Source organism: Phoenix dactylifera, unplaced genomic scaffold (assembly GCF_009389715.1).
Source record: "Phoenix dactylifera cultivar Barhee BC4 unplaced genomic scaffold, palm_55x_up_171113_PBpolish2nd_filt_p 000341F, whole genome shotgun sequence".
NCBI lineage: Eukaryota > Viridiplantae > Streptophyta > Magnoliopsida > Arecales > Arecaceae > Phoenix > Phoenix dactylifera.
In genome coordinates this window covers 297,546-320,678 of record NW_024067801.1, presented here as the reverse complement: position 1 = coordinate 320,678, position 23,133 = coordinate 297,546, and the positions used below count along the sequence as shown (strand labels likewise).

Genomic DNA, 23,133 nt, shown 5'->3' with positions numbered 1-23,133 from the left:
GGTTAAACATGTCGGATCGGATTAGCTGTTTATTAAACATGACAGGTTAAGGTTGTAATTTCTAACATGTTTAATAAATAGTTCGGATTTAGATTTATGATTTCTAATTTGATTTGTATGTGATCCAACTCATTTATGACTCGACCCGATCCGATTGCTACCTCTATCCGTACCGGAGATCGTTAGAAGTAACCAGAAAATGTGAGAAGCGAAATGGTATATACCGGCCGCTACGCGCAACCATGCATTGCCACCCCCGCTAAAAAGAGCGGGCCCCACTACAGCATCCTAAACGTGGCACTCAAGGAGCTCGGTAGGATATTCAAACACCCATCCCGCATGCATTCGGAAAGAGGCAAAGCGATGCTATTCCTCTTAAAACATCGATTCCTGTGGATATCCAATAATAACGTGCCACGTCCTCGAAATTTCCTTTTTATTCCCCCATGCTTCTTGCCCTCCTTATTCGCCGCCCCGGGCTTCCTTTTTCCCTTCTTTCCTTTTTGTCAGTCTCTCTTCGCGGACGCGAGCAAGCTCGTCCACCCGGCGGCGACTCCGGCCACCTTACGTCCGCTCCGATCCTTCTCCGGCCGACGCGATTCGTCGGATGCCAGGCTTCGGCCGCCTCCTCTGTAAATAGGTCCTCAGGGTAAGGCTCGCGATCCTTCTCCTGTTCTAGGGTTAGGGTTTCGTTTCGTAGTTTTTGTTCTAGAGTTAGGGTTTTTGAGGATCGGACCTTCGAGAACCATGTCTTTCCGATCCCCCGTTTCCTTTATCTCATGAAGGCACGCTTGCGATCTCTTGGTCTGGGCGGGTTCTTTGGTTTGATGTATTTGATGGCATTATATTCTGTTTCAGATTGGATCGTCTTATTGGGCTCTGTTGATTTTATTGAAGTTTGTTTTGTAGAATTCATGCAGGACTTCTTGTCCAAGATGGATGTTTTTTTTATATTTTCGGATGGATTTGGAAAATGATTAAATACGCCGATGATGCTCCCGCCTTTTGTTTTCGTCTTGTATTTTATTGAGTCTTTTGTGAATGGATTAAATGTGTTGGCGAGGCAGCCGGAAGAGTATGTAATTGGTGATCGACAGATGGGATGCCATTCTTTATATTGAACCTTGTCTTCGTCTCATTTCATCACGGCTCGTTCTCTGGTCTTATGAGATTAAACTCGATGGCAATAAGACAAGCCTTCTTGAGTGCTAAGGTATAAAGTAGCCTTCTAGGTTCCATGGGAGGACTCTGTATTACCTAAATTTGCCTTGGTCAGGAATTTAACATCCATTCATTAGGCGTTTAGAGCTGGTCACAAGACATTCTCTGATTTTAGTGAATTATAAGATTATCCATAAGGCTGTCGTTATGTTGATTGAACAAAGCAAACAAGGGATGTTAAATATGTTAGATTGAGGCATGTAATGAGAATAGGAAATTAGATCCTCTGAGAATTTCACTGGCCTAATCATATTTGTTGCTAGCATCACATATAGTATTCTGTGCTGAAGCATTCAGGTTTCATATAAAATTTTCCATCATATTGGAGATGATTGACCGTATAGTAGAGTCATCATTAGAATTTATGGCCATCTCTTGGTCTTTCAACTTCTTTACTAATCCTCTATAGCCAATCAGTAAGTTACCTTGACCTGCCATTCAGGTGAATATGTAGTGGTCTTGTCAGCTGTGCCAGCCATTTGTTGTGGTTATCATGTTATGGTATAACTTCTAGGATTTTTTTCCCCTTCATATTAAAATGTTCCTCTAGTTATCACATTTTTGTCATGAACATGGCAAAATAATTTCTGCGATGGAAGATTATGGACAAAATTTTAATATCTGTGTAACACGTTATATTCGCATGAAAATGAAATGGAAGTTCATCTCTGAATATTCTTATTTCTGGAATTGCTTGTACTAGGTCATTGTTCTGCAGTTCATTTTCTTTTGCAAGCCACTTCCTTAACCAGTTAGTAATGTGAACTATGAGGTGTCAATGAATGTAGCATTGTGTCAAGGATTGTTATTTTAGGCCCCGTTGTGGGAGCTTTTGGTGGGCCAAAAAGCATTTTCTAGCCCTCCAAAAGCACTTTTAGATAAAATAAGGGTGTTTGGTAAAAATTTTGGAAAGCTGTTTTAGCTTTTCTAGAAAGCTAAAAACAACTTTTTGGGAGAAACTTCATTTTGGAGCTTTCCGAAAAAGTACTTTTAGGCTCGGTCGGAAAGCTGTTTTTTACCAAAATATCCGTGATAAAATATAACAATTACACAAAATATCCTTTTAATAATTGTTTAACCGATTTTATCACCTAGCTAGAAAATTTGTTATATTATAAAAATTACTTTACACTAATAATTATAATTTTTTATATATTTATTATTATATTATACTATAAATATAATATTATATTACATTATATCATAATACATTGATATGTTATGTTAAATGATTTAATATTATATTAAATTATTATGTTATAGTATACAATATTATATTACTATATCATAATAATATTATATTGCATTATAGTAATATTATACTATATTATATATTTATATATTTAATATATATTATATTTTATTATGCTCTATTGTATAATACTATGCAATGTTCTTTATGGTCATTTTGTCATACTAAAAGTAATTTATTAGTTTGTTTACTAAACACATATTAAAGTGGCACAGCACTTTATAAATGTAGTTATCAAACAACAAATAGCTTTTTATAAAAGCTCTACTTCAGAAAGTTTACTTTAGAAAGCTCTACTTTCAAAAGCTCCATTGCCAACAACTCCCCCAAGTAGAGCCTTAGTTATTCGATATTTGAGTTTCAGCTATCTTTACATTGAGAAGCTCCGAATTGTTACAAAATTTGAAGTTGTCAACAAATAAAATAGAGAAAAAGCAAATTTCATCACCATGCCACCGTGTATTAATATTGGCTGGTTACCAATCCAGGCGATTAACTAAGGAATCAAATAATCAATATTTCTACTTAATGTTTCTTCTCTTAATTGTTTAAAACCGTGCACTTAAGAATGCATGTAAGTATTCAAATGACCGAGTGATCCAATGTTTGGTGTCATCGCAGTCATCAAGTTCTTATCTCCAATCATATCTGCTGGTTCATGTTGCCATATCTTCACTAAAAATAGAATAAGACAACTATGACTTGTGTTACAAACTGGAATATCCATGTAGCAGTTGAAAATTTAATTGTACTGGCACTGCTGGTTGCAGCATATCGGCCTATTAATTTGCTTTTGAAGTGGGTATGCACCAAAAATAAAAAAGAGAGTTATTTGGTGGCACACATAACCCTATTATTCCAATTGCATCATAAGATTTTTCTGCTTAAATCTAAAGGTTCCATGATCACAGAATGACTGTTTTACAAATGCAGATCAGGAGATCTTACATTCACGTGATTGGAAAATCAAGTTGAATAGCAAAGGAACAACAATTAAAGAATAAGGTGATGCTGTTTCCCATTTTTATATTCTTTCTGTAGCAAGAATTTTGCAATTTTATATTCTGCTACTAAATAATATTGGTTTGTTTGGAAGAAAAGATAACAGAATGGCATACATGCATAATTATTACAAATGTTGTAATATTGTCTTAGTAACCTCTTTTTTAACCTTCACAATGAAGGAAAATGGTTGATCTGTTTGTGTGTCTATTATCCCCTTGTATTGTCTCCTGGTCTGCAACTCTTTGTTGAGCTTCTACTTGTACTTGGTAATCACTAACTGTCCTGAGTTCATACGAGTTGACTTGTCACTTTACATCATTTTGGGGTCCTAATAGAGAAGACATGGAAATAACAGAAAACTTTTACCAGATCATGTAAAGTTGCTTGCTCTTATGAATTAGAATATCTTCTTCAATCAGATTATGGTTGAATATTTCCAGGTTGGGTTATCTGAGATTTGAAGTGATTTGACTATCTTTTTGAGCGTAAAACATGTGCTTAGTGTTGTTTGTTGTTATCTCCACATAAAATAGGTCTATATCTAGTCTCTTAGAGAACTCAAAAAATCTCATTCTTTTTTTTCCTTTTCAGGTATAGATCTATGTATATATTTTGATGATCTTGCAAGCACTGTGCTTGAGTTATGGCTTCAAGTTTACTGGCAGGAGATCGAAGGTTAAAGTTCAACCATCTCCATTTTCATTATTTAATTATAAATTTGCCTTGAAAATACTTTCATACAGTAAAACCACAACAGCATATCTACCAATTTTTTTTAAAATATTTCTCAGGGTACTTTATTTTAGTATGTATTTTATAACTGGGCCCATTGTATCTAAACTAACACATAACATGTTTCAGGATCTTGCTTTCTAATGACTGCCTTTTTTCTTATGCATATGATTACTACGCCTTAGCGTCGTACATAATTTAATGATAAGAGAAGCAACTGATAGCTGCCAAATACACATTATGAACTACAAGTAACTTATGTATTCTAATGATTAACCTAGTTGTTGCATTTATATTTTATACTATTTAGAATGTGCTTATGTGCTTATTTACCTCATAGAAAGAAAATTTAATTCTAGAGTGACGATAGGCAAGCAGTTACTGCCGAGAACAAAGTATGATCTGCAACTAATTTATTATAATGATTAACCTAAATTAACATGCAGACACTTGTATGTACGTGTATGGGATCATTGCATATAAATGCTTTAGCACGTGCTTATTTGCTTATTTACCTCTTGGAGATATTTATTCTACACTGATGAGCGAAGAAACTAGTACTGCTGACCAACTTTTTATTGTTGTCATCAATCCAAATTAACATGCACAGATATATGTAAATGTTATGTGCTTATTGTGTATATACTCTCTAGAATTTGCTTCTCTGCTTATTTACCTCTCAGAAAGAGAAAAGTACGTATATATCTTTCCTAAGTCTAAAACTTGCATATACATTTCTCAAAATATCTTAAACTTGCGCATATGTCCTCTATGGCTAGATGATAAGCTCCAAATGAAAAGTAATGTTTCTGAATTAACTTAACAATTTATTCCTTCAAGGGTTTTTGCATATATACTCTTCAGGATTTGTTTAATTGCTTGTTTGCCCCAAAAAAGGTGAAAAGAAAATATATACCACTAGCACGAAGTTTTAAACATGTCTCTCAAAATTTTCGAAATAGATTTATAAAATTAATAACAAAATAGTAGATAGATAAGTTGGGTTAACTTTTTATCCAGCCATACTAAGGTTAGAGGGATATAAGTCAATGCAATGTGAGGAAGGATATGCATGCAAAATTCTGACTTTTGCATGCATGCAAAATTCTGACTTTTGCATGCATGCAAAATTCTGACTTTTGCATGCATGCAGAACTTCCATTTGTTTAACATCTTTTGTGCTTTCATGCCCGCTTCAGTTATCAGAACAAGTTAAGAAAAGTTATCAAAATTGAACAAATAAAAACTGTCTCACAGCAGAGCCAAAGTATGTGTCTGTATAGGTCTTTGTTGCATCTATATCATGCGTATAGTACCTTTTTTGTTTTGTAGTTCTCTCCCCACAACCCTTGCCCTCATTCCAAAGCAATTTTTAAAATTGATGCATCATATTGGCCAAATGCTTCATTCTTGGGAGACGTGAGTACTAGTACAATAATAACAAATAATTTAATAAATTTGATAATAATAGTACAGCCAAATGGATCTCAGATGCATCAAATTGTCGTCTGAACCTCTCAATACAACAGATAAAGAGAGCATCAGATCACTGTCAGTTAAATTTTATTAAGTGCGTTTTATAATTTTGAGCTTGCTTTCTTGCTCTGAAACTTGACAACTATATGGAAGCTGAAATCATGATTATAAATTAACTGTAATACTACCTTTTCTAATAACCTTTCAACCAAACCTTTAAAACCAGAACCTCTATATAAAGTAATTTGCAATAGTTGAAACCAGTAACTTATTGGTATGGTGTCAGTATAGTATGGAACCATGCAGGCACATGGTATGTCTCTTGAAGTTGGCAAAGCAAAATAAAGGTGAAATACCATGTATTCGCATGGTACTGGTACCATACTAATACTTAAATCCTTAGTAATTTGTATGTTACAAAAAAATCTCATTCAAATGCCTTTTGTACTTCTTTTGCTGCTTTAATTATTTTTTGTACCTTGAATGCACTTTTTTATGTTTTACTAAATTGAATGTAGATTGTCATTTATTCTATCTTGATCCATTATTTCTTGGTTAATATTTTGTCTTATGCATACCAGTGGGTTATGTTATTTAACTTTTCTAGTTACTTCTAGATGGGCTTCTGCACGAAAATCTGGCATGACTGTTTTGGGCAAAGTTCCAAAGCCCATTAACTTACCTAGTCAAAGGTATTTCTGTTTCAAGAATAATTAGTTCAAATCTCATTATTCAATTACTAATGCTGTTTTTTCTTTGTAAATTAATTTATCCTCATTCTTGAAGGTTGGAAAATAAAGGTCTGGACCCAAATGTGGAAATTGTTCCAAAGTGAGTCTTGTTCTTTGTGATTCTTTTCTTTTCCATATTAATATGATTTTCACATCTTAAATATTTCATGATGTACTATTTCCTTTTTGAATGATCAAAAAATGCCCAGTTAAGCTCCTTGACATGACTTGTGGTTGCCTATGTTAGGGGTACTCTCACCTGGGTTGCAGACCATCTTCGGCAGTTCCAAATGCATGGAGTTCATCTACTCTATTATCACCTAAAACTGATGGGAGTACTGGTTCACCAAGCCCTACTAATGGTCGTCCCTCATCTGGGGAAGTGGCACACGACCATCTACTGCTTCTAGTGATAGATCCCATGAGCCTCCATCTAATGCATGGGGTTTAAATTCACGTCATCATCTGCATCGGGATCATCGGCAACAAATCACACATCTATTATCACAACTCGCCCTCGAAGTGCAGAAACAAGACTAGGAAACTCTCAGTTGTCTTGCTTTGCAGAAAATTCAGCAGACAGTACAGTTGCATGGGCCCCACTAGAGCTACTGACAGACTGGTATTATCCTGGCACTCAATATCTTCTGAATAAGATATTTCAACACATGAGTTATTTACTACTATTATTCAAGGTTTAAGGATCACAATAAAAGAAATTACTTCTCCCCTCTATATATCCATGCATAATCTCTTTTGCAGGCATATAATTGGATTTTGATTTTGTAGGGGCCTCCATCATCCAAAACTAATGGGTTCACTCTGAGTTCTGGAGATTTTCCAACACTTGGCTCTGAAAAGAATTCTGAGAATTCTGAGTCACATAGTCAGCGAGGTGCTCCTCACTTAATAGTTTTTAACTCTTCTGAACGAATATTTTTGATGTTATGAATGAGATTAATTAGGTAGTAGATATCCAGTTAATTGATAAATCATAAAACTTTCTGGTTCCTAATTAGTAGCTTTTCTTGTACTTTTCTTTACATTGGTTTTCATAGTACTAAAATGCATGAAGTATTTTGTTTGTACCATATTGGCCTTCTTCTGGCCTGCTGGTATTGGATAGGGAAAGGTGTAGCTATGCTGATCTGTTTTATCTCCGTGCTGACCATGTATATGAAAACTAGGACAAATTATGGCCCCATAATATATTCACCAAATAACTCAAGGGGCTATGGTCAATTTCTAATCCTAGTTATTGGACTAGAGTCACTTAATGACCTTATACTAAATCCTGTAAAACATTGATCAAGTAGGAATATCGACCTCTCAAAAAGACTGCAAGGTAGGCCTAGACCTTGTCTCCTTGATATTCAGTGGAGTCCCTTTCTTCCAAACTGGTGATCTTCAGACTGCCACTCCATCCTATCTCCCCCCATTAGTACTTGTTCAAGTTTTTATTTCCCTGCAAAACATGTCTTGAATTTCTGCTGTAATTATTATTGTAAAACATTTAATGTTATTGAGACATATACCATGGATTACCACCCAAAAAACCATCTAAGAGCAAGGAATCCAGTATGACCGAAGACTTTCTATCTGCATCCAGAATAAATTCTCATGGGTATTACTACCAGCATATCCTGTAGTAGTGGTCTGTATCGGCCCATTATACATCACCTCATTAGTGCTGTGTTGGCACCAAGAGGTGTAACTTCATATCGGTATGGTATTAGTACCAGTGAGGTACTGATCGGGGTATCAGTGTTGGCTCTTCTAACCTTGGTCAAGAGAATGACACTTAATCAACATAAATATGTAGTAAACTATGTACTGAACATAAATTTAATGGACAGGACAGTAAGTTGACTAGTCAATGGTACTATATATTGAAAATAGATCAAGTTAGATTATACTGAAAGAAGAAAATTTTGTAGTAAGTGGAAATGCCTGGACATTTCATATCAATTCTGTGTGGCAATTGAAATAGTTTAGAGTTGAAACTTTCAATACTTATACTGGAGTGTTGGACATGACTTTCCAAATTTAGTGCGGAATATTGATGCTTTGAGATGATATCGTTGAACATTCCATTATCTCAAGTGCTAATGAGTGTCATGCCATTCCAAATCATCTGTGTCCAAGAATGTCAATATTTCAGCACTCCTAAAAGCGGAAGTTTTCGGTATCACTACAAATTGTGTATCAACTAACCTATTCACATCTTTAATCACTATAAAATTCAGTACAAGAGAAACCAACTTGCAGATTCATTCCATTAGTTCATTGTGTTGTATGCACATCTTACATTCTGACTACTAACATCCTTCAAATTATATTTTTTAAATGACATAATCAGGTAAAATTTTTGTTAGAATCAGTTTGCAATTCTGTGTGCCCACTTTTGACTGACAATGGAAGCTGTCTATACCAGGACCAAAGTTACAATTAGTGCTTAATACTATTTTTTCTCCTATAAGTATCTGTCATGTCATAGTGTGGCTTTGCATCGAAGAGTGCCATATAGTAGTTCAACTGCCCATGTAAACCCAAAATTAGTTCTCAGCAAATTCCAACACTGCTTTATGTTTTCAATAAGTTAGACTCTGCCATATGCATTTCCAATTATCTTATTTTTATAAAAGGTGAACATCCTTCATTCTGTTAATTTCTTGCATGAACTCTTCATTTTCTATTTGACCTGATAAACTAATGAATTCGGAGATATTTAGGATAACTTGCAAGAGTACTAATATTTCCTGAAGCACTTCGAAAGCATTGGTTATACATATTTACACCAAATTCCTGGAGAAAAACCCAAGTAATTTACACTGATATTGTGGATGAATTCAGATGTCAGTTGTGGTTCTCCATTATGCTGGTTTAATCAACTATTTGTTGCTAAGCGTTCTCATATTGTACCAAAGGTTGCATATGCACATTTTGAAATGGAGGTAAGCAAATGAATAAAATGAAACACAAAACCACAAAAGAGTTTAGTGTTTAAGAACCTTAGAGGTATATGCATGGTCTTCTGTCATGGTATCTTATTGTAGGTATCATGGGCAGTATAGTTTATTGAATACTTGAATTGTTGGTAACAGGAGCAATCTGATGGATCACATGATGCTTTCACGTAGAAGCTTGGTTAGACTCTGATCATTGAATCTTTTGAGATGCACTATTTGATATCTAGCATTTCATCTTGCTCCCAGGTTATAAGGAGTGCATGGATGGACTTCTGTTCCCCATTCGTTTCTCAACAATACGGGTTTTTAGATGTTCCTGCTTATTATTTCCTATTGGGGAGTTCATGTCTCATGCTTTTTCTAAATGCAAACCCAACTTTGTTTACAAAAGAAAACAATGATGGTTATGGATCTTAACATATCGATGCAATTTAGGCTTTTCACTTGCTTCCCCTAACCTTGATGCGCCGCCCTGTCCTGCGATAGTATCACTTCTTGTATCCTCTTCTGTTTTGGGCTTCTTAGAGCTATGTTATTGGCATCAAAGTCCACCGTACCGACTGTATCGACGTACCGGTGGGCATCGGTATGGGTTGGAACCGGTACCGAATTGGCCAATAGAGTAGACGCGCGCGCGAACGCGATGCGCGGACACGAAAAAAGAAAAATGTGCGGACGCGAAAAAAACAACGCGCGGACGTGTTAAATGCCACTCTGTGGTATTAAATGGCCCACGCCGGCTGCCCTGTGTGGGCGCTCTGCTTAAATGCCAGTCTGTGGCATTAAATGGCCCATGCCGGCTGCCCTGTGTGGGCGCTCTGCTCTGCGTGGGGAACCGTGTGCGGGGGCGATTCCTTGCAGGGGAACAGATCGCGGGTGCGGTTTCCTGCGCGGGGAATTGTTGCGTGGGCGCGAGAAGGGCGCACGATTCCCCGCTCATGCCTGCGCGGGCGCGCTGGCGCGGTTCCCAGCGCGGGGAACCTTGTGCGGGCGCAGTTCCTAGCTCGCGCCCGTGTGGAAGCCTCATGGGGCCTCACGGGCTCAAGCCCCTCACCTTGCTCTTTGGCGTGCGCCTTTGGAGAAATCGCTGAATATTGGACCGATTGTAGGTAACGCCGGTGGAATAACACAAAGATCAACAATGAAAGCAAACTGAATTTTATTCCACTCCGAATAGAAGAAACAAAGAACAAACAAAAGCAAATAAAAATCTAGCAAAGGATTGAAATGATCCCTTCCTAGCTCAATCTAGTGGAGATTGATGTATCAACCATTAGCCCAAATTATAGACAAAGATCTAAAGATCGAAAATCGGCACAATGCTGCCCAAGCCTCTCGGCTGAAAACTCTCAACAATGAGAAACAAAAGTTAACTTATGGGATGCCTCACAATGGGTCCCTTTAAGACTCCTTTTATCGACCCAAAAGCCCTAGGACTCCTAAACATAATGAAAGACAATATAAATTAAGACCCTCTAACATAGAAGCTAAGATAAACATGGAAAACACTTATCCCAAAGGCCTTTGCTGATGTGGCTGACATGCAAGGCCTCTCTCTCCCTTGGATTGGCATGAAATCAGGTCCTTGGAAGAGTCCTAAAGCTCTTCCAACTTGGGCACTCGCATCTGCACGGGACGCGCATCCCGGATGGTCGGGATGCGTGTCCCACCATCCGGGATGCGCGTCCCAGTTGGGCTGGGACTCCTTGTTTGGTAAGGAGTCTTGGCTGGCTGATGAGGTCTCCCGGGATGGCTGGGACTCATGTCCCGGTTGGATTGGGTCGTGCATCCCGGTTGGTCGGGACGTGTGTCCTGATTGGGTGCAGCGGAAGAAGACTATTTGCCAAAGGAGGTTTCCTAGCTGAAGTGGGAACCCCCCATGGGCATCCTGGACACGTGGCACGGGTGGACGGGATGCGGATCCCGATTGTCCGACCTTGGGCCTTGCTGTGGTGTGCGGGTGTGCGTTGCTGATGCCGATGCCGCGAATGCTTGGCCGACCAAGGATTGACTGACCTCAAGGCTCATCAATTGTCTGGATGTCGTACGAACCTCGCTTGGCTTGGTGCTATGTCGGCACCGCTTGTGTGAGTCTTCAACAAAGCCGCGCTTGGGCCGATGCAAATCGGCTCGGTTCGCACCAGTACACAGCAAAAATTGGCCGGTTCCGGCCCCTAGGGTTGGTACCGTTTTCCACAGCCGAACCATACCGGTTGGGGCTGGTATCGGTACGGTACGTGTTGAACCGGCCGGTTCAGTAGACCTTGATTGACACATTTCTAGTATCAAAGAAAGGCACACCGATGAGCATAATCATCTTGGATTTCTAGTACACAGTTTTTTTTAAAAATTTGTGGACATTGTTAGTATCTTTTTTTTGTTCATACGTATCATACAATTTTCTTATTTGCTACTCTCATTGCCAGGTCATAGTTCTCAAGGGCATCCTGCTTCTGCTTCTGATACTGATGCAGCACCAAAAGAAAAGCTGGAATCTCCTGTGTCTGGTAGATATCTAGAACTCCTGTTGTTTTCTTCAACAGTCAAGGCCCTATCATTTTAGATTTTGTTCACTGCTATCCCATGACAATGTGGCATCTGCTTTCTTTCTTCCAGGGGATGCTAAGATACCTGCATTTCCGGAGCAGGGAACTATGAATACCCGAAAGAAAGATAATTATTTGTATGTTGGAGGTGGGGCCCCACCAAATATGAACTGGCAGATGGAACTCCAGCATGGACAGCAATATCCCAGCTTAAACATGACATCTCACCAGTTGGACTCATGGCATGGTCCTCCACTCCACTCTCCTGATGGAATTTGGTATAGAGGAGGAGCAAGTGGTCCATACAGACCAACAAGCCCCCATGGTGGTTTTGCTGCGGATCATTTTGGTTATTATCCTCAGTTTCCACCAAACTCTGAGGCTGTTCCTAGGCCGGGTGCTGGACAGTGTGGATACCGCCCCAATAATGGTGCAACTTATCGTCCTCATGTACCCTCTCACTCATTCATGGTTGCCAATCATCCTGTTCTCCCAACTAGGCCTGGAGTTTGCCAAGCTCCAGTGCCCTATGACGGCTATCATGGCATGCCTCAAGTGGGTTTTTGCGGTTACAGCGAGCGAGAGGTCCCCTTCATGAGAGTAGCTTGTCAGCCAGGTGTTTATAACCAGCATCCACATCAAAATAGCAATCTTAACCGAGGACAGTTTGATATAGGTGGACATGATCCACCAATGGCCAAAGAATGGACGGAAACTGATCGGTCTCATGGTACTCATCAAGAACAGTACAAGGTTTTCCTAAAAAGAGCATGATGGTTGGGAAGATAATGAATTAACAAGGGATATTGGGCAACCTGTAGTATTAACCCACCACACTTTGATAAGGGAAGCAAACTCGGTGGTTCTGCACGGGAGGAATGCTGCACCCAAATAGCAGGAAAGGATGAACATGGCAGTTACCCTTGTGAACAAACTCAAAACCTGGATTTGCGGAGGTTTGTTGAAGCCATCCAGCGACTGTGAAGGTCGTTCTTCAGAACCTGTTAATGTGGACTTGCAAGAAAATTCAGACAAAGCAGCTGATGGTGTTCTGATGAGGAGACCGGAAACTGCTACTTCACTGGTTCATGATCGGCAACAGTATCCTGTTACAAAAAAGAATGCAGCACTGATGGAGAAAATAGAGGGTCTAAATAATAAAGCTCGGTGTGCTGATTGCCACAATGAAGTTGCACCATTTTCATTCAGAGAAAAAAGACAAAACAATTAAAGGCTGCAACTAGGAAGGCAGATCATTCTACAAAAGTAATCTCCTCTAATGTTATTCCTGCTGAAAATGCTCCTTCACTTGGTATGGTCATCCCAGCTTCCAGTGAGGTGAATTCTTCTACAATGGACAATGACTTTAAATCATCTAGTGATGGGAAAGCTGTCCTAGGCCATCAGAATCACAAATCATTGCAGTGGGTAAGTCAGGTTCTTCAAAACATGGTGAAGTGGCTCATTCTCGCAATTACAGGAGAAGCAATGCAACACGAACTAGAATTGATCATCATGTTAAGTCAACAACTAATAGTCAAGTTGATGGTGGGTGGACAAAGGAATCCCCTGGAAAAGATTCCTCAGTGATAAGCACTGTGACAAATGCTGATGGCCCTCGGGCAGGAGTTCCTGATGGCTATTCTTCTCAAGAGACTGCTGTAAAGGAGTCGGATCATGCAATCATGAGTGGGTCATATACATCCACTATGGATTCACTTGATTACCAAACCCAAGTATGTAGCTTTCTCTCAAATCTATTTTTTCTCTTTTCAATAGAAGGGGAAGGGAAGTTTTTAAGCATGTGGGTTTTTGAGGGATAGCAGGAAAGCAAGCCCAAAGCCATGGCTGCAATACACGTTTGAAAATCATTTTGTGAATCCTGGAGGTCATAACATTGATTTGTAAAAATATATTTTTTCATGCCAACTGGAAAAACAGTTTGGATTTTAAAAGGAATTCTATGAAAATATCTTGCTTCTATGGAATAACTACGAGTCTGATGAAACAATAATGTTGAGAGACTCCATTCTGGGGGAACTACTCGAGCTCTTTTATTTCATGAGAAAACCATTCTGTTAATATGATTTCTCATCTAGTAATTCTGTCAAGTAATAGCCTGAAGTTTTAACACAAGCTACCTTATGTATGGATATGCATGTTGGCATTGCCTACTTGGTCCTATTTTTGCCAAGTAAATGGAAATATCAGCTAACGGCAAATCAATACAAACAGGTTTTGATCTATCTAATTTTGTGAAGAAGGTACATAAACTTGTTCCAAATTGTGTTCAGAAATCCATTTTATTCTTAGCAAATTTCTATACTTCTCCAAGAAAAGATACTTTTATAACAATAAATATTTATAGCTTTAGGCCATAGTAATACCAGCTGGAAAGCATCAGGCATTTTTTTAAATTTATTGCATTTAGGAGAAAATCTAAATCCTCTTTGACCAAAGCAAATAGGACTAACCACTACCATCTTTTTATTTTTGATGAATATGCTTTTGTCCAGATCTTTTCCTTACAACTAGGGGATGTTTTCCTTTTCTGTTATGCTTTTGATAATTGTGTGCCAAAGGAAGCTGTCGGACTAAAATACAACTAAATACTTAGTATCTCACTGACAATTTTTTCTGTTAAATTGCTTTGTGAAGGCTTGCTTGGTATTCCTTGATTAAATCTGATGATATTTAGTTGCCTTTTCTACTAGCGTGCTAAAATGAAGGACATAGCTGCACAGCGTGCAAGACAGCTGCAGGAGGAGGAGGAGGAACGTATGAGGGAGCAAAAAGCAAAAGCTCTTGCAAAGTTGGAAGAATTGAACACGCGATCTTTGAATGATTCTATACAACCAAGCATTATATGCAGCATAACCAGGATTCTGGAGCTGGTACAGCTCTCAAAACTGATGCGACAAACAATGAAGTGCTAGGTGTTATGTCAGCTGAGAAGTCTGTTGCACTGATACAGGCAAATGATAGTGAGCTTAAAATTTCCTGCACCAGTTGATTTGCCTTCTGATATAGCTTCAGAAGATCCTGCAATTTCCCATGACCCATCCCTGATGCTGAGGCAAGAGAACAATACTGTGGTTGCTGATCAGGAAATGACTTCACATGTTCACGATATAGTATTTCCAAGCATAAGCATATGAACTACCAGAAGAAAGCAGAGCGTTTCAATGGAAAGAAACCCAGGTGAGAAGCCAATCACTGCTGGGAATATAGAGTGCCCCAAAAAATCTTGTTGCGGTGGCTGTACATGCATCTAATGATAGCTTGCCCCATAACGAGGGCCTTCTGTGCACAAGAAGAAAAATAATAGGAACTCAAGGAACAGAGAACAAGTTGGATGAGGCTCCCATGAGCTCCACTACACCATCTTTAGCACATACTGATGGGAATATTGAAAAGGTCCAAGTGATTGTCAGAAAATACATCCCTCAGCATCACTGGCGGAAACTGTCGCAGTTCCAGCCTCAAAATTCTTGTGAGGTTTCAGGACCTCAAGTTTCTAGGGATGTTATGGTTACATCTTCCAACCAGAGGTTGTCCAAATCAACTGAAGAAGCTCATGGCAGGATTAGCAACCAATGGAAACCTCAGCCTTCTAGGAGGTCAGCAAGAAACCAGCAAGGTATCAAGCCTGTAGACAAGTTCCATGTCAGTTGATGCTGTCGTTGGGCGCCTGTAAAGCTGCAAAACAAGAATGAGCGGCAGCCTGAGGAAATCAGCCGGAGCTGTATGACTGTTGCTAGCAGTCAATCTTTGGGAAAGAAAGAGCTTGATATGCACAATGGTAAGAAAACAAAGAGGGCTGAAATGGAGAGATATATTCCTAAACCTGTAAACCAAAGGAATGTCGCAGCAAGAAAATTCCAACAACCTTTCCTTTCCTCGAGCAGGCAGCATCTGGCGATAAGTCAGAAAAACCTGAATTTGATTCTAGGAGTCCTAATAGGGGCAGACCTGATGGTTTGGCAGTTGGAAGGATGGAATTTCTTGCTGATACCAGAATGTTGGGGAGAATAAGCCTAATAGGCTGGCATCAAACATGCCATCTTGGCGTCAAGGAAGTTCAGCTGAATCTGCATCAGCATTACAGATGTACTGGTGATGGTTCAGGCTCTTCTGGTGCTGCTAAAAGTTGTTCAGGAAGCCTTCTGATCAGCACAAACTGTTAAATCCTGACAGCCAGTTAGAAAAGTTCAATCTGGATGGCTGGGACAGTAATAATGCTAATGCACTGCCAACTGAACTGATTGCCGCACCTACTGGTGTGAGGATCAAGGAGTAACAAACAGACAAAAACGTCAGCAATTTAAGGTTCACAGAGTTGCAGGAAGTAATCATGCCTCTGCTCGAAACAAGGATTTGCAGACTGGGATAGATGATAGAAGCGATATCCAAAATCCAGCCCCTGATTTAAATGAACCTGATATAAGAAATGCTTCAAAGACCGAGAACAAGATTTCTGGTGGTGAGCATATGAAATCACATTGGAAGCCGAAATCTCAGGCCAATTCTCGTAACCAAGGAAATAGGGGCAATGGAGGGCAAAAAATTGCTTTTCATAGTGGCAGATCAGACAAGGAATTCGCTTCTGAAGGCTTTGACAGTAATCGTTTGGCAGGAGGAGGATAATAATGCCCTTGCCCAAAAAAATAGGGTTGGTGAATGCTATTATCAAGAATCTCAAGGAGACATGAAGATTATTGTAGATCAACCAAAAGAGCAGACCCATACCCTAAACCAAGAGGTGCCAATTAATCCTGAGCTAGGTCCAGAGAATGTAAAAAGCCCATTATGAACATCAGGTTACTCCAGTACGACGACAGCATAATGGGCGCTCTAATAGAGGCCAAGAAGCAGCTTATAGAGGTAGGGATTCAGGGCAAGATGCTTGCAGTGGCAGGCAAAATTTTCAGTTGAATGGGGAGGGGAGAAAGAATAATTCACATCATCAGTACCCAGCCTATTGGGCCTTATGGTAAGCCCAGTGATTCATCTCAGTGGAACCCTCATGTTGGTAAAGAAGCGCAGGAGGGTTCCCGGCTCCAGGACTGAGGTACAGGGAGCGTGGTCAGAATCATTCAAGACGCAGTGGTCACTTCTTCAGGCAGAGTGGTGGTGCCTGCAGTTCATGGTGGTGAACCTTATAATAGTGTGGAGAATGAATTTTGAGACAGGTGTGTGTACATGGAATCATTTATTCATCAACTGCCTCATTGTGGTTTAATCTCGTTTTATCAATAATTAGTATGTGCATTCTGGATGTGCAAATGCAGTGTAGAGTTTGAGTATGATTCCATCAGATTTCCTGATTGATCATGTTTGACTGGCAGCATGCTGAAAGCCTGGTCAAAGTGACACTTAAGGCGAAGGGGTTCTTTGAGAGCAGTGGGCATGTTTTTTGTTGGCTTGGTTTTTGTAGATGCTAGATTTGACGAGTATTAGCTCCACTCGCTGTACTCAATGCCATGCCTCACCTCACTCAAAGTGAGAGTTAAAGCTTAATGGGTTTATCCACAAGCAGGATTCTGTTGTATTCCGGCTTTAGGATGTTATGTTGGATTTGACTTGTTTTGCTTCCATTCCTGAAGTCCATGTCAAATCCTTGTGAAGACCTGAAAGTCAAATGAATTCTGTTGGAGGCACATTTGTTGCTGGCTTTGATTTTACCAGCTATGTTGCAATGTGTTGCATTCAGTTCCAACTTGTTTACTGTCTCTCAACTCCTTTATGCGGAGCCTTGTAAATACTTTGGAAAATGGGCGGGACATGTTGATTTTTCCATTTTCTTTTGACACATTGGTCCCTTGCTATCTCAGCATGGTAGTAAGCACAGGCATGTATCTTGTCCTGCTGCCATAGTCTCTTATTAGCATATTGTTATTTCCCTCTTGCCATCTCGCTATGCATAGTGCTGGACACAATCATGTTCTGCTGTCACTGGGCTTTGGGTACCAAATTTCATGGTAAATCTTGCTGTCATAAATATTTTTGCCCTATCATCAAGTTTTATACATTGTTGTTACTGAGAAAAAACAGTAGAGCATTGATAATGATTGATTTTAAGCTGCTAGATGACTTTTACAACTGGTGTATTTGAATTGGGTCAGCAATGGGAACTTTATTGTGTACTGCTGTCATGGTAAAAGATACTGCTGATGAAGAAAATGAGTGATTAGTGATAACTGGCAAGCATAGTATCTATTCCTTTGATTGGTGGGTTAGCTATAGCTTTTATATCGTGGCAGGGCAGGACCCAAGTTGTATAAATATTGTTACATAACTCATTACAGGGTGACAAAAAGGAACCACATAGGCTGTGATACCACCTGCTCGAGCTTGCAAATGCACAGAAATAGGGTAACCAGTTTTCCTGCTATACAAAGTTTGCATGAAGTTCAAAAAGCTTGGCACATGGTGGAAAAATCAGACTCACCAATTTTCAAGTAGGGATGAAGTATTTGGTGGCACCGTATGCTGAGAAAGTTGTGTTTATTGACTTTTTGTGTGGTAGGGAAGACAGAATGTTATGTTACAAGGCACATGTGCGAAATCAGAACTGATGCAGTTTAGGTCTGGCTGGTAGATTTGGCTACTGATGCAAAGAATTGGAAATTGAACTGTTCTCCAAATAATCTAGAGCATGCTCATATGTTATTTGTGTTTAATATGACTGCGAACAGTTCTGCAGAGAAAGCCAGGAGGCAATTTAAGGGCCAAGGTAATAGGCCAATCGTGATAGATCATATAATCTCAAATGATCTTGAGAAATCTAAATACTTAGGTACATGTAATGATGCGATAATGCATCTTGATCTATATGAAATGGCACTGATTTTTTTTTCCTTCTGGTTACATTGATAGCAAAAGAGTACATTAGCTAATGGAAACTAGTGCCTAAGCTTTCTGCTTGCTCGGTGTCAGTGGAGGGAAGAAAAGATGGCCACTCCTTTTAGGAACACGGCTTGTCTGACAACTGTTGCACTTCATTCAAGAACATGGCTTGTCTGACAACTGTTGCACTTCATTCATTGCTTGTTCCCTCGTTCATTCACTTGCTTATAACTCACTGTTTCGTCAGAAGCGATTGGGCACCTCTTCCTCTGTCGAAAGGTGCTTATCCAGAAGCAATGAAGGAGGGGAGGTTGGAAGGCCGACAATGCAATGAGGGGGAAGCTGTTGTAGAAGCTTTTCCCCTTGCTTTACAGTAATTGTCATGAACTTACTAAATTACCTTATACTTCAGGAACACTAGCTAATCTAATAGTTTCCTTCAATCTTCTTGACTTAAGAAAGAATGCTGCCATCCTTCTTATACAGGAACCATTGATGGGGGCATCAGCTTGGAAAGGAAAGAGTGGCCTGTAAGCCGTAGGGTTCACAAGAATCGAACCTATAAGCCCAGGTGCAGGAATTTTAGTTCCCCTAATCATATTATTCACTTAGAATATCAGTGGGCATGATTTTAGAGACTAACCACTTTTAGTGGCCGTCTGGTTTCATTTCTCTCTTCCTTCCTTCCGAGGTATTCTCTATTTGATTCTGCTGGGCAAATTTTCCTTTCACTTGATTGCAACATTATCCTCTTTTTTATCAATCACCATCGCCTAGTCATCTCTGTTAGATAACCCGGCAGGCTCGCTCCAACATCGAGATTCGTCAGATTAGGTTTGCCATGGGCCAGATTTCCATTATAATGGCACTATCAAGATCTAGAAAACCAAAACATGAGGAAATTAGCAAGACCGGTTCTTCCTCTCTAGAATCCAGAGTTCGGGCATAATGTTACATCAACCAGCTACCATTTCTGACTCCTCACTCTTTTAAGTCATCCTAAAATATTATTGCCAAGGAGCTCAGATGGATATAAACAATGATCTTATATCACAACGCGGTGCACCGGGGTCCATCTTATCGACTTCCTATTAATAAGGCAAGCCAATTAGCAGTCTTGCATAACCTCATGGACTTCTCTTTTACTTGAGAGACCCATTTAGCTAAAAGATTGGGGATGAAAAACTTGGGCTCGCTCTTCTCACTGCTCTTACCCATGCAAGGAAGTTGAGAAACCTACGTTGCCTCGTTCCAGGCACATGGGAATGAAACAGTCAATAGACCCTATTTGCATTTAGATGATATAATTAGCACCAACCTTTCTCCTAAGAAAATAAAAAAAAATGCATCAACTAGCTGTCTTGCTCCTTATAAGTTCTAAGACACCACACTTCATCTCCACCGCAATCTCTCTCTCTCTTTAGATCAATATGGGGAACTATAGAGTTCAAGGGTTTGCAAGTCTACACAAGCTTGCCATTGGAGCCTTCTTTGTTCCGATGCTGCTTATGCCGTCGTTGGCATCACTGGAAGTGGGTTACTATCGATCAACATGCCCGACGGCAGAGAAGATCGTAAGACGGACTGTAGTGAAAGCCGTAGCCGGAGATCATGGGTTGGCTGCTGGTCTAATAAGGCTGTATTTCCATGACTGCTTTGTTAGGGTATATATTTCTCTAATTATTTTTCCTTTTGATATGTTAGAGCCTCTTGTTTGTGTTCATGCTTTATTTTTGATCTTCCACTTACCTACAGAAATGCTCTCCTGCTTCATTCCTTTTAGCGACTTTCTTCGTATACTAATATACAATGTCTAAATTGCTAAATTGAATAGAAGAAGGTAGAACATTAAGGAAAAATAAAAATTGGTGCCTTAAGTGAAGAACATTCATTTTAATAAAACGTGGCCTATTTTTTTCGGCAGTCTAATATTTTTTTTTTGGCAAGAGAAGCCTTAATATGGTCCAAATGTCTATCTCCTACCTTGGCCTGTAGTTTGCAAGGAATTAAATTATCGAAAAAAAAGGATTTCAAAAAAAAGAAAAAAGAAAAAAGAAAAGGACAACTTTTTTGTTATGCCTTTTTTTTTATTTTTTGCACAACTAAATGTGGATTTTTCTTGTCCTCTCAAATGTGCCGTTTTTTATTTTTTTGGTCACTTAATGGATGGTTCACCTCAAAATCCAGATAGTTGACTAAAGTTTGATAAATCTGCCCGGACATTGTATCACGTAAGTTTTCTCTTACCATAAATTACACTGCAGTGCAAGACTCAAGTTATACCTGCTATTCTTCTGGTAGTGCAGGTGCAACCAACTGAAACTGTCTGAATTGTTTTACAGGGCTGTGATGCTTCAGTTCTGCTGGATCCACTACCCAACAACCCATCAGAAAAACTGAGCCCGGTCAACAATGGTAGCCTCCGAGGTTATGAGGTGATCGACGACGCCAAGGCCGAGCTCGAAGCCTACTGCCCAGAAACCGTCTCGTGCGCCGATATCATTGCCTTCGCCGCCCGTGACAGCACCTTCATAACCGGTGGCTTCGACTACTCCGTTCCCTCCGGTCGGCACGACGGCGTGGTCTCAATTGATTCTGAAGTCGTTCAGAACCTCCCCTTCCCTACATTCAATGCAAAACAACTCATACGAAACTTCGCCCGCAAGGGCCTATCAGCCAAAGACATGGTGACCTTATCGGGGGCTCATTCCATTGGTGTCTCCCATTGCTCTTCCTTCGATAGCCGACTCTATAGGTTCAATGCTACCCACCCACAAGACCCCTTCTTGAACCACCACCTTGCCACCTTCTTGAAAGCAAGGTGCCTTCCTCCTTCCAAGACTGTTAGGACTCAGCCAGCGCCAACGGTGCCGTTGGATATCAAAGCGCCAAATCATTTGGACGTCAAGTACTATAAAAATTTGTTGAAGGGAAAGGGTTGCTGACATCGGATCAAACGCTGGCTAGCAGCAGGTCGACGCTTAGATTGGTGATCGATCATGCGAGAAATCCTTCGAAATGGAACGAGGAGTTTGCGGCGGCCATGGTGCGCATGGGCAACGTCGACGTGCTTGCAGGGAATGAAGGGGAGATAAGGAAGAACTGCAGGGTGGTGAATGATTAGGATATACAGGAGAAAACCACGCAGGATTTATATGAGTGAAGTGTTTGTTTCAGTCCTTTGTTTGTTCCTTAATTTGTCTTCAGTCTGATGTCGTGTCTTATTAATTTGTATTTGATGTTTCCTTTGTATGCTGCAAATTCATGGGCATGAGTGATAAAGCCAAAATTGTACGAACCGTTTGATATACATAATGGGTTTTTGTTAGAAGCATGATATTTTAACATTGTAAGCTCTAACTCCAACTCTTGAATCAAAACTAAGTCTACCATGAATTATAAGAAGTTGGGTACCGTGGATTTATATAAAAATTGATTCTTTGACACACCACTGGTGCCTCAGATTAGTACAAATCTTGGCCGCTTATCAATTAAAGTGTAGTTTGATTTCTATTTTTTTGTTAGAGATCATAGAGTAATTTCCCTTCCGGGTAAGAAAGAAAATAGTCACCGCCCAAATGAGAAATCTTCAACAATCTTTTTATAGAAATTTTGTCCGCTAAACAACCAAAGTTTAATTTGATTTATACTTTGTTTTTTGTTAGAGATCATAGAGTAATTTCATTTTCAAGAAGGAAGAAAAGAGTTACCACCCAAATGAGAGATCTTCAACGATATTTTTATACGTCAAGCAAGCCTAAGGGTGATGAAAATATGCCCTCAATTATGAATTAAGTTGTACGTTCCAAACCGCATGTTGAAAATAAGGTTGTGAAAGATTTAGTATTACCCTATACTTAAAATCACCAATGATGAAACATAGATCATTGTGCTTGTACAAGAATAAACAATGCAAATGCAAGGTAATGGATAACATCATTCCTTTTTTTTTCTTTGTCCAATTGTAAGCTAGATGCCTAGTCTAGTTCACGACCCTACGGCTTTTCATTATCTCCCCTTTTCTTCCAGTGAGCGCATCGATGGGGACAGGGGTCGTATCTTCATACGAAAGGAGTGCTTTGAGATAGTGAAAAGCTTGTTCTACATCACACAGACGCATATACCAACCCATAGTCCGAATCCAACTAGGAATTTAGAAAAGAAAGGCACCCTTGGTGCCTCCTTATCCTTGTGTGCTGAATTCATTTTCTTATCATAAAAAAGAGAGAAAGTGGAGCATTGACCTAAAAATTTTGATTTTAATAATACAAAATATCTGAGTAGAAAGTTACAAATCAATTGCTTAAAGTGTATTAAAATGTTCGCAGAAAGTAAAAAAGATATTAATTATA

General features: G+C 39.5%; 1 long non-coding RNA gene and 2 pseudogenes across 1 annotated transcript; all 3 read left to right on the top strand.

Moving 5' to 3' along the window:
* Positions 1-478: 478 nt before the first annotated feature.
* Positions 479-14,892, top strand: LOC120105671 (annotated as a pseudogene).
* A 2,177-nt stretch (positions 14,893-17,069) lies between these two features.
* LOC120105673 lies at positions 17,070-17,744 on the top strand. The gene is made up of 2 exons (XR_005508013.1): positions 17,070-17,124; positions 17,281-17,744. It is a non-coding gene; the product is annotated as an uncharacterized LOC120105673 (long non-coding RNA).
* A 2,455-nt stretch (positions 17,745-20,199) lies between these two features.
* LOC120105670 lies at positions 20,200-22,237 on the top strand (annotated as a pseudogene).
* Positions 22,238-23,133: the final 896 nt, after the last annotated feature.